The sequence below is a fragment of the Puntigrus tetrazona genome, chromosome 7 (genome assembly GCF_018831695.1).
Source record: "Puntigrus tetrazona isolate hp1 chromosome 7, ASM1883169v1, whole genome shotgun sequence".
NCBI classification, from domain to species: domain Eukaryota; kingdom Metazoa; phylum Chordata; class Actinopteri; order Cypriniformes; family Cyprinidae; genus Puntigrus; species Puntigrus tetrazona.
In genome coordinates this window covers 30,886,371-30,902,642 of record NC_056705.1, presented here as the reverse complement: position 1 = coordinate 30,902,642, position 16,272 = coordinate 30,886,371, and the positions used below count along the sequence as shown (strand labels likewise).

The window sequence follows — 16,272 nt, the reverse complement described above, 5'->3', positions numbered from 1 at the left end:
TTTAATATGTAATATTTATTATAATCTGTCTCGTTTGATGCACAGCGTAAACAGGTTGTTCAGTCTAAGCTATTAGATAACACTTCAGGTGCACTAGTACGATAAACAATGATAAATACTTTTGCATAAATATCCCATATCCAAACACTAATGGAGGCTAACCCAGAGATATATATATTTAGATTTACTACAGATTCTGAATTTTTGTGATGATGAAAAAGTAACAATAACCCGATGAGGCAAATAACTGTTCATTCTTGTCGTTTCAATATTTGATTTCACTAGACTGCCAAATTGAAGTGGCTGTATGCTAATATTAAATAAAGTATTATTCATTGTTAATTCATGTTTGTTAGAAATAATGTTAGCTTACACAACTTGAAATATTAATTATGTATTAGTGCATTTATAAATTAACAATAACCTAGATTAATAAACGCCGTATTTGTTCCGATTTTAAACACTTCGACAGTTCGTTGTTTATTCATGATAGTTAAATAATAAATAATTAATTAAATAAGTATTTAGTTCTTAGGTTGGAAAAAAAAAATACATGGATAAATGTGTATATCGGCACAGTATAATCTATTTCAAATAAACTCTAAGTAGTATATAAAATGAAACAAAGTGTGGCTGGTTTCTTCCTGTCTGAGTGGGCGTTTCTTGGCCAGAATTAGATGCGATGTGGACCTGACTTTATGCCTACTGACAGCTGCCTGGATACACGGGACTATGCAGAAGCCAACACACACACACACACACACACACACACACACGCAAAAGATTAAACTCATCGTATTCACACACACAAGTCTATAAATGTGAAATGACAACAAATAACGCCACAAACACATACTGTACAACTAAATTATAATGCATTCTTAACAAAAAAGGATTACGCATTCTCACTTTCACAGTGCAACCCTCCCATGCACCAGCATGCTGATATGAGACTGAAGTGCTCGTAACTCTCTTTCCTTCTTTTCTTGGCCCTGTCACCTCCCTTGTGACTGCCTCTGTCTCCTATTTCTGAAAGGGGTCTCCGTCTCCTTACACTGAATGCAGGGACTACCCATCTGTTGGTGCTGATAACCACAGTCTCCCCTCCCTCTATCCCCCTCCCGCTTAGGATGCTGCCACTTCAGCTGTACTCCGTCACTAAAAGGGCAAGAGCCTGGTGCCAAACTCCTGGTGTGCCAACCAAAGAAAAAGAGGAGAACAATGGATTTTTAAAAGGGTCTGTGCCCTTTTAAAGGTAACAATTAGAAAAACCGAAGAATTTAACATACTTAAGCACGTAGACGTAAATGAATGAGAAGGAACGAGAGTGTCTAAAGTTTATCTTTGTTGGTGAGCTTTAATTGGATAGTATCTTGTGGTTTTCTGTTGTCAGTGCGATTTTACTTTGTTGACCTGATTGCCCTGACCAGTGCCTTATTTTCCAATTAGTCCATGTGTGTATATAAAAAGCCTGAAAATTTGAAAAGTATCTTGTCTAATAAGCTTTGTACTCACTAAATATTTGGTCTATTATCACTAAAGATCTTGCAACCACATTATATATATATATATATATATATATATATATATATATATATATATATATATATATATATATATATATATATATATATATATAGGATTACAAATACAAATAATTTTTAAACAGAGTTTAGTTGGAGGGCTCAAGGAACATGTTTGAGAGTTCTAGATCATTAATAAGCGCATTATAGTGACTTGGAAGCCATGTCTGAAGCCTGAATTAGTTTGTTCACAAAATCATGCCCTGTTGTGTTATGCAGTTTTTCATTTTAACATTTAAAAACATTTCAAATATGTTACGCTACACTGTTCTGTTATTATTTTTGTCATTGTATTTTGTACGAAAGTCATACCATATTGTGCTGCAATTCTTAGCAGCCAGAACAACACTATATGTATACATACCACTATGTCTGACATCTGTCCGGGACTGACTGTAACATTACATATTAAAGAGGGATGAAGAAAAAAACAACAACCCTTGAGCATATAAAGCACTCACATACAGATCCTCGATCCTGCGGCTTTGAAACGTGTTAAGTCAGGGAGAAAAAGCCTTTCTAAACATGTTAGCCTGTATTAGACTGTATAGCTGTAAAACAGCGCTACCCAAAAAAAGAAGAATGACAGTGAGTAGGCGAAAAGAAGGACGAGTACAGCATAAGAGGAGGACAAGGGATATGGCATGCTAGTGAGAGAGAAATAGAGAGGAAGGATAATCTAGGGGAAAAACGGGTTATTAGAAAAGGGATGGAAGGAAAACAATATCCCTCATGAGACATAACAAATATGTTTAGACAGAGCATATACAGCGAAACAGATTCAGGCAAATATATGGAACAGAGGAGCAAAGAGAGGTGGTGAGGAGAGATGTAGTGATGGAGTCTATAGAGACAGGATGAGAAGAAAGAGAAATGAACAGTGACAAACTACACTGTGGCTGAAAAAACATACTAGGAGAAGGAAATTAACAAATCTAAATTGAAACTGAGGATGTGTGAAAACACGTCAGCAACTGGGACAGTGTGTGTGTGTTTAAAAAAAATGAGAGCGAGAGAAAGAGAAATTAGATGAATATTACAAAGATAAAGATTAAAGAGAGGTGTAAAATAATAGGATAAAATAAATGAGGCAAAAAGTACAAAGAGAGATAGAGAGAGGGAGAGAGAGAGAGAGATGAGTGATGTAGAAATGGTAAAAAATCCATTCAATCGTTTCCTAAAAATAACATTTAAAATGTGCACTTTGCAATTTTTTTTTACTTGCATGTAAGATGAATGTTCTTTAAAAAAGCAAATATATACACTACAGTTCAAAAATGTTGGTGTCTGTATTTTCTTTTCTGTTTTGTGCAAAAACAGGATGAACAAGTTCATCACAACACAAAAATTCTACTTCTGTGTAAAATTCTTCACTGTCAATTTGAATGTATTTAATACTTGAGGCACAGCACATCACCTCCTCCTTTTTTAATTTACATTCATAGTGCTTCCATTGCAAACAACAGAAAAATAAGCTGGCCAAATAAAACACTTTTTAACATTACTATTAAGGTGAACAAAATAAACGGTGCCATAGAATGCAAAACTTTACCTTGGTATAATTGAATAATAGCAGTTCTGTACATGGAAATCACATACCGTGAGCCTCAAACACCAATGTTTTCCCCTTCTTGTGTAAATCTTGTGATTAAAAAAGACCACTGAAACACAGGCGAATCGGATGATAGCACCGACTGTGACGTAATAGTCAGGATCACTAATAGTTACGCCCCCAACATCTGCGTAATGTATACCCACCCATGTTCTAGACTAGCCGCCAGCCGAACCATCAGAAGTTCTGCAGGTATTGTAATGAAACAAGCAAGGACATTAGTGAAAATGGTAGATCATGGAAATAAATGTTATGTTCCAGGCTGCGCAGGGCATGTCAAGTGCAATGATGGATTGGTGTCTGTATTTGGAAAGGCACTGATGAATGATTACCATCGACAAGTATCTGATCTTGTAATATGTGTGGTAAGTTAAGTTATACCATAGTATAAACGTGCATGTGATCGTGAATCTTGAAAGTGAAGATGAAAGTAAAAAGCAATCTTGTATTAGAAAGCGTTTTCAATGTCCAGCGTATTAATAGCAGCTCCCTGTTGCCCGCATTTTATTTACAGTATAATTACAGTATAATAGCTAAATACCTTAAATATGTAGATATCAGAGAACAATTTAACACATTGTATCAATGCATTTATGACACCTTTTATTAGAACCTGAAAGGGTTACACTCAACAAATTAAAAACAGCAGCATTTTCACTTGTGGCCTTATGATTTAGCAATGTATTTTCTTAAACCAGACAGAGATTAAGAGGTGGGTACATGCACTTTAAAAATGATTTCTACTGCTTGCTCAATTTAGTTAATGACCCTCATGCAAAACAATTCTTCAGTGTTTTTAACCGTACTTACTTTCACTGCATGCAATCTATTACGACTACTGCTTTGCATGGAACTGGATGCGGTTTAAATTACTGTTATTTTATGCATCTTTGAGCAAGAAAAGTAAGTAAGCGTCTTGTTAGTGTTCTTATATGTTGGGATTTAATTACTTTCTGTTATGTTGACGTTTCAAGGGCTACCGTATATAAAAAGTATACTGCTTGATGTTGTATAATAACTGTCAAACTGCCAGCACCACACAGAACATTAGTTACATTAGCACACTGCTAATTATGTTGCATGTTGAGTGTTACGTAACGGCAACTTAATGCATTTGAGTTCACTGTTGAATTGAATATTTCTTCAGTCCACAATTGAAACTTACAGACATACTCATACATCGACTCAGTGCATTTCTCCACATGAATACACAAATAACTCATTTACACAATAATTAAAACAGAAAGCGAGAGAATAACCTTCAAAAACAGAGACTAAATGAGAGAAAATAGAAAGAACACGCCACTTGCACACATACATCTACCTTCCATTCATAACAAAATAGACCTTTACAGGGTTAGAGGTTATGTTATCATTGCCATGCTTCCACTAAAACACCTGTCAATCACCCATCGCTATGGAAACACCAATCTGACCTTTTATATAACACCCTAGACAAATCGTATCAGACAGCTCCATCTCTCTCACTCACTCTCTCTCTCTCTCGTACACTGTTATTGTTTTTCCAAAGACATTGTTTTTGCAGTTTCAGTCATGATGCATTCAATTAAGAGGCTTCATGCTGTAGCACAAGACAAAAAACAGGCAGACAGCTATCAATGCTGGCACCTTTTATCTGTTGAGCCCAATGCGAGTTAGGCCTCTGAGCTGCAATAATCTAAAATGAGCAGGTCAGCGTGTGCTGCCCATTATTATTTCAGAGTTAAAAGACATATCTAACAAGGGTGCATCACTCGGCAAAGCATGTCAGGTCAACATGTTGCTGTTACATCACGTTTGCTTTTCTCTAGCCACAGTTCATGTCAGGCCTCTTCATCTTTGACAGGAAACTCACTCCTAAGGGAAGTTTTGATATTTGCACACAGCCATCACTGATGAGACTGATAAATGTCATATCACTGTGTTCACATACACCCTTTGGGATAACCGGAAGACGCAAACTCAAATATACAGGTTACTGCTCTCTGCAGATATAAATCTGCTTGCTCAAGAAGGACCGAAATTACAATGTAAATACAAAGTTAGATATTCTGCTGCTGTGCCAAACAGTTTAAGTTATCGAGTGAATGCGCCGCAAAATCATTTTCATAATCATTCTTGTTTCACTGGAAAAACATCCTTAAAACAAGATCAATTTACCCATAAGGCACAACAGCTATTCCGGTTTATTCAGTCAATATCTTGTTCCATAGATTTTTTTCCCCTTTTTACTTTAAATTTATTGAGGTGCATGCTCAAAACAAGTGGAAAAAAATATATAGGAAAAAGACAGAATACTACTACAACATTCAAAAATTATGATAAAAATTAATGAAAAGTCTGATGGATAATTTCCTAATATTTGGTTTGAATCACTTTTTCTATACCAATATAACAAACGCTATGCAAAAAAGGAAGTCACAGTAGATAAGGTAGAAATAGATCTGTAATGTAACACTAGCAAGTAATCTCTTTTTATAGTGAATATTTATTTTGTTTAACAACATTTGTAATAAAACATAAAGGCATAGCAATGGCACCAAAAGTGAGAAATGTCCCAAACATGTAAAATGTTTTTTTATATATAGTATAATATTCTATATTCTAAGAAAGAAAGATGAGAGATGTCTACTCCATACCAGTAAGCGATAAAAAAAAGAGTCATGGATGTGTGTGCATGTGTGTGTGCATTGCTACACCTGTAATTACTTAGTTATCAGATCTCTACTGAATTAATTATGGTGGCGCTGCAGTTTAGTGTGGGAGGTCTGTGAGTGAGTGTGTGAGCAAACCAGACCTCCTTGGTTCTGCAGGAAAGACGCTGTATACAGAAAGAATGGAATACATTTAAGCAGTGAAGACATCAAGACACGTCTTCTCTCTGTACATCTCTCAATCCACTCCCCTCGGCCCTGTTAGTACCAGTCTCTCCCTCATAAAAATTAATCATCTTTCCTTGCTGTTTTTACTGCAGATGGACTGAAAGGCAGAGCGATGAGGGAAAAGTAGACCTGCAATGTATAGTTGTGCCAAAAAGTGTTAACTTATGTTGGAATGTCATTACGTTAGATTCAAAGTGTGGCCAAATACACTTTGGCAAAATTTTGAGCGAGAGGGAGAGAAAAAAATACCATTAAAAACAGTAACACTGTATTTGAAATATTTTAAATACGCAATCATTTAATGTAATATAACTATATAAATAGGTTACGTATGCAACCATGGTTCTTCAGGAGGAAAGAGACGCCACATTGATGACACGAATAGTATGTGTAATCAGTCCAAAGGATAGGTGAGACTTCATGGCCGGATGACGTCATTGGCCAGAAAGCATATAAGCATGTGGAGTGCAGCCAGCTTTAGCTTCTGTCATGAAGGGAGCACAGGCAGGGATGCCGGAATTGTGACTACGAGATGCGGCGTATTGTTTCTTTGAGGTACCATGGTTACATACAGAACCTGGAGACGTTCCTCTTCCGGAACTCGAACCCACAAGATGCTCACGCCCCCCGACTTGCTAATCCCTGCCTAGTATGTGTACCTGGACAGCTTGGGTGAGAGAAAAAAGAGTCTGAAGTGGATCACAAGTCCAATCCGTACAAACGGACAAACGTATGGGGGTAGACCATCCTGCAGCGTCACAGATGGCCATTGAGACCCCAAATTACAGGGCCTTGGAGGCCTCCACACCTCGTGACGAGTGCGCTTTGACTCAGCGATAGTCCAAAGGGCTCGAAAGCAGTATTGATGGCATCCAGTTAAGCTTCTGCTGGACAGAGGTTGTCAAACGTGTCACCAGGGGGTCTATACCAAATGAATGTCCACCGAGAGAGGCGTGGTAGGCCGAGATCACCACCACGTAAACATTCAGGGTGGTGTGAGTGACCCCTGTAGAGAGCTTGGCCTGCATGAACTCCAGTACTGTACCGTCCCAGCAGTTAACTGGGTCAAGCTGGCGGTCTCTACACCATGAAGTGAAAAGTTTCCACTTCAGGGCATACAGTTTCCTCGTAGATGGAGCTCTGGATTAGAGGATGGTCTCAACAACCTCAGTTGAGAGACCAGAAGCTAAGAACATTATGGTGGCCACTGCCTTTGAGAGGAGGTCCCTCCTGACTGGAATCTCCCATGGAGAGCCGTCTAGGAAGGCCCTCAGGCCCGAGAACCATACTAGGCCCGGCCAGAACGACGCTACAAGTAGTAAACTGACTGAGTCCCGGCGCATTCTCTCCAGAACTCCGGGAAACAGAGCGATCGGGGAAAAGGAGTACAGATGGAGCCTCGGCCACATCTGTACAATGGCATCCAGCCCCAGTGGAGCTGGATTCCCTAGGCCTCGACCCCGCCTCAATAAGATGTCTGCTTCCACATTAACTTGACTAGGAATATAGATGGCTCTCTGCGAGAGGAGTCTGTCCCAGGCCCACACAAGGATCTGGTGCACCAGCTTATACAAGGGACGCGAAAGCAGAGGTGGTTTGTTGGTGCGCACCAACACATATCGATCCCTTACCACGGGCCGAGTGGCCAATCATGACTGCTCTCCAAGATGTGAGAGACGTGTCCATTGCTAGCATTATGCGACGACAACGAGCTCTCAGCATTGGGCCCTGATGTATTAACCAGGGTTTCCTCCACATGTCTAAGGCACGTACAGAGTGGCGTGACACTTTGATCATGCAAAGCAAATTTCCCTTAGGGAAACACCCCTGTTCCTGAGCCACCACTGAGGTGGCCTCATGTACAGCAAACCAAGAGGTACGTTGTTGGACGCAGCTGCCATAAGGTCCAGAAGTCTTTGAAACTGCTTGACAGTGAGTGACCTGCCTTCTTTTACTCTTGCAACTGCAGTGAGGATCGACTCGATCCGAGCAGAGGTCAAACGAGCCTGCATCGTGGTCGAATCCCACACCACACCAAGATAAGTGGCTCTCTAAACTGGAGAAAGCACACTTTTCTTGGTCTTCAGTCTCAACCCCAGACGTTTATATGACAGAGGATGACATCTAGATGTCTGATCACCTCTCTCATTGACTGCGCTAAAATCATCTGTCTTTGTAATAGAGTATGCGGATGCACACTCTTCGTAAACGTGCAGGGTGAGAATGCAAGGCCAAAGGATGGATAGACACGTGAAATACGCATCTCTTAGATCAAATGTGACAAATCAGTCCTCAGACTTGATTTGAGACATGCTCTGTTTGACAGTGAGCATCCTGAACTTCAGCTTCATCACTGAGCGGTTCAGGAGCCTGAGATCTAAAATAGGCCATCAGCCCACCATCCTTCTCTGGAACTATGAAGTACCGGCTATAGAACCTGAACCCTCTAACGTGAAGAGAAACCACCTCAATGGATTCCTTCCTCTGGAGAGTATCTACTTCCTGTTCCATCACCAGAGCTTGCTCTGTACCCATGAGTGTGGGCAGAATGCCTGCGAAATACAGTGGAAGCAATCTCAGCTGGATTCTGTAGCCTTTTTCTACAGTGTGCAGGACCCAAAGAGAAACATTTGGCAGCCCCAAGCTGCAAAATGATCCACTAAAGGAATCAGTCTCTCAAGACTGACCTCTGATATCACTAGAACTGCTAGCTCGGTGTCCTGAAATGGTGCGTTGGCAGGAGACAACCGAACTAGCTGCTCTAGAGGTCCCCTCATGGTTGACAGATCGATCTTCTGAGGGCACTGAGAAGAGACGGTCACCGCGTATTGCGGTGTTACCCACTCTTCCCCAGAGGGGCCTGCCCTCTGAAGACCTGAGTCATAAGCACCAGAACTGCTGATGTCTCCTACTGAAATGAGGGCCCTCAGACCCCCGCCATCTCCTAGGAAGTAAAACCAGAGCTTGGCAGGGGCTCCCACACCGCCAGGTGACCCACTAAGGGAACCAGTCTCCCAAGTCTTCCCAGAGTAGTTAGATCGGTGCTCTGAAATGGCACAGCGGCAGGAGATAACCAACCTAGTTGCTCTAGGAGCCCCCTCAGAGGCGGTAAGCCTCTCAGCTCCGCTACGTTTCTGGGCCGAAGAGATTGAGAGATGTGCTCGCTGGAGACCTCTGCACCCTGGAACACTGGCAGGGTTGGCAGATCGATCTCCTGATGGCACTAAGGAGAGGCGGTCACTGTGTACTGCAGTGAACACCGCTCACGGCCCTCAAAAGTCCTGGTCCATAGCGTCAGGACATAACAGAGAGCAGTGTTCCTTACTCAAGATTTTTTTCTATCAAGCGATGAGGTCATCTGCCCATGATGTCTCGCCCATCCATTGGACAGATTACACATACTATTCAGAGCATGGTCACGTTGGAGGAACTGCCTATAGCGTCATCAACAAGGCTTGAGTTCCTGAAGAGGAACTGTTATATATACAGTATGTGTAATATTTATTTATTTTTTATTATTTATTTGTTTCCCTATGATTACACAGCTGAATATTCACTAGCAATTACTCACAATCTTACAGAATCATTCTGTTTTGTTTGTAAGTCTGTTATACATTAAAAATAAATGCTGTATAATATTTGATTACATAACATTTTAATGTGAGTCTTACCCTCTTTTTTTTAATTGCTTGCACACAAAAATCTATCATGAAGTATCTTGAGTCCCTTTCCAAGCACAACCAATTTAAAATACCATACTAATTCATCAGTGCTTCATACTCACTCCTCACATGTGCAATCCCTCATTGCCAGTGCTGGTTGTAATTACTAAATAATTAGTTACTGTAATTTAATAACTTTTCCCTTGAAAAAGTAAAGGATTACTCGTATTTTTTTCTGTAATTGAATTACAGTTACTCCTTATGTAATTGAACTTAATACAGCGTACAGACTGCAGAACCTTTCTACACAATACAGTATTGAATTTAACATTTAACATCTAACCTCAAAATGCACACTTTTTATGTAAACATCTCACTTTAAATACTTTGGTAAGTTATTAAGAATATTGCTAAGACTAGTGTCCAATTCTCACTTTTAACTTGTTGGTGATTAGCATGAATAGTACTGGGATATTGGCTGTTTATTTTAAAAACACATTAATGTCTCATTCTGCAAGAGCTTATTCTAAATCCTTAATCCTACTCACTTCTAAAACTTAACAATTACTTTACTAGGAATCAATAAGCAGTAAATAGGAGTATTTTGAAGCAAAAAGACATAATTAATGGTGAGAATTGGATTCTAATCTCAACTGTGAGAAGGATAATTAATGCCATTACTTGAAAGATTTAAAATAAATTTAAATTAACTTGTCGAGGTAAATATAGGATTTAGACAGTAATACTTTTTGAAGGGAGTAATTTGTACAGTAATCAATTACACTGTTTGTAATCAGTAAATAGTTATTATAATAATCTTTTTATAAATTAATTTCTAAACCAAAACTTTACTTAACACCATCCTAATCTTGGGTTTAGGATAGGTCTATAAATACAGATCTGGACAACTACACACAGTTATACATTCTTTCCTTTCCTCCTGTGTAATACTGTATTCTCAACCACAAATGCTTACAGTAAAAAGAAAAAAAGAAAAAGCTTTTCAATCTTGCTTTCATGTTTACAATGAATTTTTCAACATCTCTCTGCAAATCACTTTCAAGAACAAAAATGTGCATAGGAGTTCATGACAGAAGAGCATTGGTTTTGAATAACTGTGTGCATACGACATATCCAAAAATATGTTTTCAACAAGACAAAAGTTCGCTGTTGATGTTTTGCTTTTGTGTTTGTGATGTTTTAAATGCAGTGCTTCATTTTGCAGGCGATGTGACGCATTTTGCATTTCGTGTGAGTACTTTACTTGGATTCGTGTGTGTGAAGTTCAGAAAAAAAAGGCAAAGTTTTAAAAATGTGGATAAGCAGTTGTGTCCAGAAACTTTTTGGGACCACTGCAGATCCTGTACTGAGCTTTCAGCATTGATGAAAGAACTGCATTCGAGAGATGTGTGTGTTTGTGTGCATTATTCATTTCTGTGTGGTCTTAGTGATTCCACTGTCCTCTTTGACCAACCACCGTGATAAATGATTTCATCCCGACCCCAAACCTCAGCCCTGTGCAACTTCCCTGTCTGCGTGCATGTGTATGTGTATATGAATTATTAAACAACTAAGACCACATGATGGAGCTGATGATAACAATAATGATGTTGATCATGAAGACTATGACTTAATCAAGATAACAATCAAGAGCTAAAACTGCATTGATGAGGAGAATAATTATAATGCTGTCATTAACAACAATACGTCTTCTCAGGAAGCCTCTCGGTAGGAATCTAAATGTTTATCACATGATCAAACATGCTCTCACCCTATGTTTTTCACCCTCTATCTTGGAAAGGTCTCTTTGATGTATAACTGCTGCATGAATGCTAATATGGGCATCTTTGTGTTTTCACTTTAACTCTTCAATGGAATCTGCTGCATTTTATTTGGATGGGAGTTGCAAGCTGTAAAAATTTTAATAAAAATGTTATTTTGAAGGAAAATGTTGAAATGTTTTTCTTTGTTACTTGACTCCTAATGTTTTGTAAAACCGCATTTGTTTTCTATGCCTTTTTTATCTTCCTGCTTAAGGGTTAAAAACACAAACCAAAGCCTTCTGAGCAAATGCATAATGCTTATATCTGTTAATATATTATTCTGTGCGGACCAGCTCTGCATAATAATTGCAGTGTGCTGAATTATGAGCCGAATACGTACGTGCATACAGTATACTGCAATGAATGTACAGCTGGGTACAGTACAGTATGATATATCGAATATGCTTAAAAACATAAATTTGTGCAAAGCCAGATGATCTTTTGCTTGTAGATGGAAAACCCGTCCATAACCCTTGATCTAGGATCTGTTTTCTTCCTTTGATAATATCATACCAAAATAGAGTTGGCACTCAATCCACTGCCCTTCTGCTTTGGAAAGCGTCAAATAATTTAAAAATTTTACAACAATGTTTACACATCAAAGATTGATCAATGTTTGTTCATTTCTAAAATGCAATGGCCAATCAGAGGTGTTTAGTTTAGAATCCATTCACTCACCGCTTTTTGTAGTAAACCTTATGCTAACAAAGTCATGTTAATTATTTTTAATAGTGTTTTTGTGAACAAATAAATGTAATATTTTACAATAAAGTTTGATTAATTAAAGATAGGAAATGTATTAAAGTGTATTAATGTGTTAGTTAATTATTCTAAAGTATTCTAAAGCAATTAATGTATTTCGAGCATTATTCAAATATTAACCCCCACCAGTCGTGAGTCCTAACACCTGACCCGGTTTAAAGTTTACTTATACTTGATTAGTGACCTACAAACAGTGCAAAATCTTTATTTATCTTTATAAATCTTTATTTATCTTTATTTAAATCTTTAAATGCATCCTCATATTAAACAATACAACAGTGTTCATTTCAAGGTTTAAATGGAAAATTCCCTTTTTTTAATATGATATCAAACTTTTGGATCCTTCAGCATATGCATAATAAAACATAAGCTGTACGGTATAGCTAGAGTCTGTGCTCAGAGTGTGTCGCCCACGCATTGTTTTAATATCGCGACTGAGTGTGTGTCTGTGTAAACTGATGTATTTTTGCATTTCACATGCTCTGTAAGGTAGCGTTCCATCCCCGCTGAGAGAAAAAGGCTGATGGCGTGAGGAGGAGGAGTATAGTGAGGGAGAGACAGAAAGATATGTGATTGAGAGAGGAATTCAATCTATTCTGATTGCATGGAGGAAGCGGATGTGTGTGTGTGTGTGTGTGTGTGCGTGCGTGCGTGTGAAGGTCTCATGCATGCGGGGCACGATTCACAGAGTCTGTTCACGCTGCAGCAGAAAACCAGTGCCATTCATGTTCCTAAACAGTTCAGTTATGAAACAAAAGTTTGGATTGTATGTGCTGTAGGAGAGACTCATACAGTTATCAACTAGCTGAAACCCTGACTGTGTGAATGGAGTCCATATGCTTTATCCATTGATCTTTCCATCAACATGCCCCTAATACATCACTGTCTGCCTTTGTCTGCACCCTGCACATCCATAGATTTACATACCTCCTTCTACCCTGCTCTCTCTTTCTCTCTTTCCATATATATTGTACAGAACGATAACCTATTCACTCAATCACACTTATGTCCCTCTCTTTCCTCTTTAAACACTCTATTCCCGTCATCTTTTGACTCTTCTCTTGGCAGCGTTATGTATTATGTTTCATTTTGGTACAAAACAAAAGAGGAAGTAGGGGGAAAAAGATTCGCCAAAATAAACAAATAAATGAAAGAAAGAAAGAAGGAAGGGAGGAAGGGGCAGGGGAGATTCTTTCGAAAAAGTATTCAGATTACCAAAAATGTAAAAGTGTTATTAAGTAAAATGCGATGATCTGCAAAATAACTTTTTGATCCGACTGGCTGTACTAACTTGTATGTAATGTGTTCTGAAAACACAATAACAACAATATACCCTCCCCGCAGTGTTTCTTTATTTGAAAGAAATATTGCTCCGGCTGATAGAAACTTGTTGAATTAATATGTTGTTTTGTTTTTTTTTGGTTTAGCTAATTAGACTGAATGATAAATCCTTAATAAAGCTAAAGCTCGGCAACTTGGTGTTGTTGTGTCTGCTACTAAGAACCGTAGCTGGGGGCAAAACACATAAGCTAGTGCACTTAAATAATTTTATTCTGTATGCTTAAAAAAAGGAATTTAGGGGACCATAGTTGTTTTTAAGAATTAAAAGTTTTTGCTCTTTATAACACCCCCACCCCTTTTTACCTGGGCATACACAGTTACCATTACAATGATTAGTATTCCCTTTGAACAAAGTTGTTGTTTCTGCAAAACTGAGCTTTAAGCACACGTAAATATTGGGTAACTGTATCATGTATGACTGAGCCAGAATCAGTCAAATGACAATACAATTAATATGATGACTGTAATTTAGCTAATGAGAGCGAATCAACTGAAATGATTAAGCAGAAACAATTAACTGAATGTACCTACGATTAAACAGCGTCAATTAAGTCGACTCTTAGAAGACCACATTAGGTGAACTTAATGAGACAAGTTTTCAGTGATGTCGTTAGTAAATTTTTACGAAACAAGTTAAATTAGTAAGTAAACTCCTAAGAAAATATAACACGCAGTAGACTGTCTCCAAAAAGCCAAGCAAAGAGAAATCAACCATCAACAGCATTTTAATTCAACTGTCCCCATCTCTTTCTTTATCCCACTGTTTCTCAGAAGGACTGTGTGCATTTCTGAGCTCAGGGAGTCATTCTTTCATTTTCTTCACCTCTTTATCTCTCTTTCTCTCGCTCGCTCAACTAAAATGCTATGATCTCTTGCTGGGCCAGACGTTTTAAGCCCTTTCTTGCTGAGCTTTCTCTCTCTTTCCTCCCTCTGTGCATCTCTTCCACCTCTCTGGAGCACTCAAGCCATGACTTATTCATCCAACCCAGGATTTATTATGTTTGGCCATGCATTTTTAACAGTGTATTTTTTTAGGTACACACATTTCACGGCTGAACTACATCTATGTTTGTTGAGCCCCCCCCCCGACTCTTTGATCATATCTGCTGTTCTACCTGCTGAAAAAATTAAGCAAACAAGAGGAAGTGTGAGGAAAGGATGAATAGTTGTAAGTTAGAGACATAGGACGCATTAATACAAAAATGCTGTCATCATGCATTCATCTCCACATATAGTTTCAACCTTGCTGGAGAGAATGAACTTCCTGTTGTCATTTAACATAAGAGGCCATACAACTATTACATGTATTGTTAATCATAATTCATTTTAAAATTAGGTAAAACGGATGCATTTCACACATCTAACATCAATTAAATGTGTACTAAGCATTTTTTTAAAAACACTTTTTAACCACTATAATGAACAAAACATTAAAAAGAAGGTTTATGATCAGGCAAGAGGTAGAACCAGTGTAACTATAAGGACATAAATAGTAAACAGAGAATGCGTTTTTTCATCCAGGTAACTTTGATTTTGCTTAGTTTCACACAACTCATCTGTGTTTTGTTTGGCACATGTTTGTGTGTTATCTTCACTTGTTTCTGTGATCGTCGTTGCCATGGTTACATACGCACGTTTGGGGCCGAGATTTCAAAATAAGGGCGAGGCTTGTTCGGCTATGGGCGTGTTTGTTTAGGTGCTTCCAAACATCAACACTGTTTGGTAAAAATTACTTACGTTTAATGCTGGTTAGATGCTTAGACATTCACATTTTATTATTGAGGAACATAGGGATGCACAACTAATCAAAATAAAACCAAAATCACGATACAGCTAAAAGCGATTTATCAAACTGCAAAAGCTGCAGTTTACAGTAATTAAATAAATATATGTGGTGTGTTTCAGATCAAAGTGCTCACAGTGTACTTTCTAAGTCTAAGTGCTGTTCCACACAGTCGCTTTCTGCAACTACATTGAGTTTAAGTCGCTTTAATGTGCATTTGATAACGCAAAATGTTGCAGCCACCTTACAAAATTTTTGATAAGAATCACTCATAAACATTTAAAAACTGTAAAACTGATATGTAAAATTAAGAGATATTCATAATATTACTGTAATGAAATGATTACGATAGCCATATTAATTACTAAAATTATTAATTACTTACATTTTTGCCAAATTATGCAGTCCTAGAACAACAAAGCAAACTTGGAATTTTGAATAGCAATAGCATTTTTATCATACATTTTTTGCAGCTATTGGAACTGAAGGAAAAAAGTAAAAAAAAAAATATATCACAGTTTTTTGGTTGAGACAGGCAAACTCGAGCCCCCCGTGAGACTCAGGTATCTGTTATTACACCAGGCTAAAGACTGAAACAAAAGATAAAGTGAAGATTGCAGACAGAAAAGATGTAAGAAGTAATGAGAAACATGAGTCAGAAAGAGCGAAACAGAGTGTTTCTGTGTTCCACAGGCACTCTGGTCTAACTTCCTAAACTTTTACTAATGCTGTTTTGATATGTCAAATAGTATCCAATTCAGAGCTGACATATGACCAGGTGGCTATACCACCTAATGTTTTTGTCCACGAACATTTATAAAGCG

At 38.1% G+C, this 16,272-nt stretch overlaps 1 pseudogene; it reads right to left on the bottom strand.

The window, feature by feature from the left end:
- The window catches only part of LOC122348674, a 161,619-nt pseudogene that overhangs the window by 105,055 nt on the left and 40,292 nt on the right, over positions 1-16,272 (bottom strand).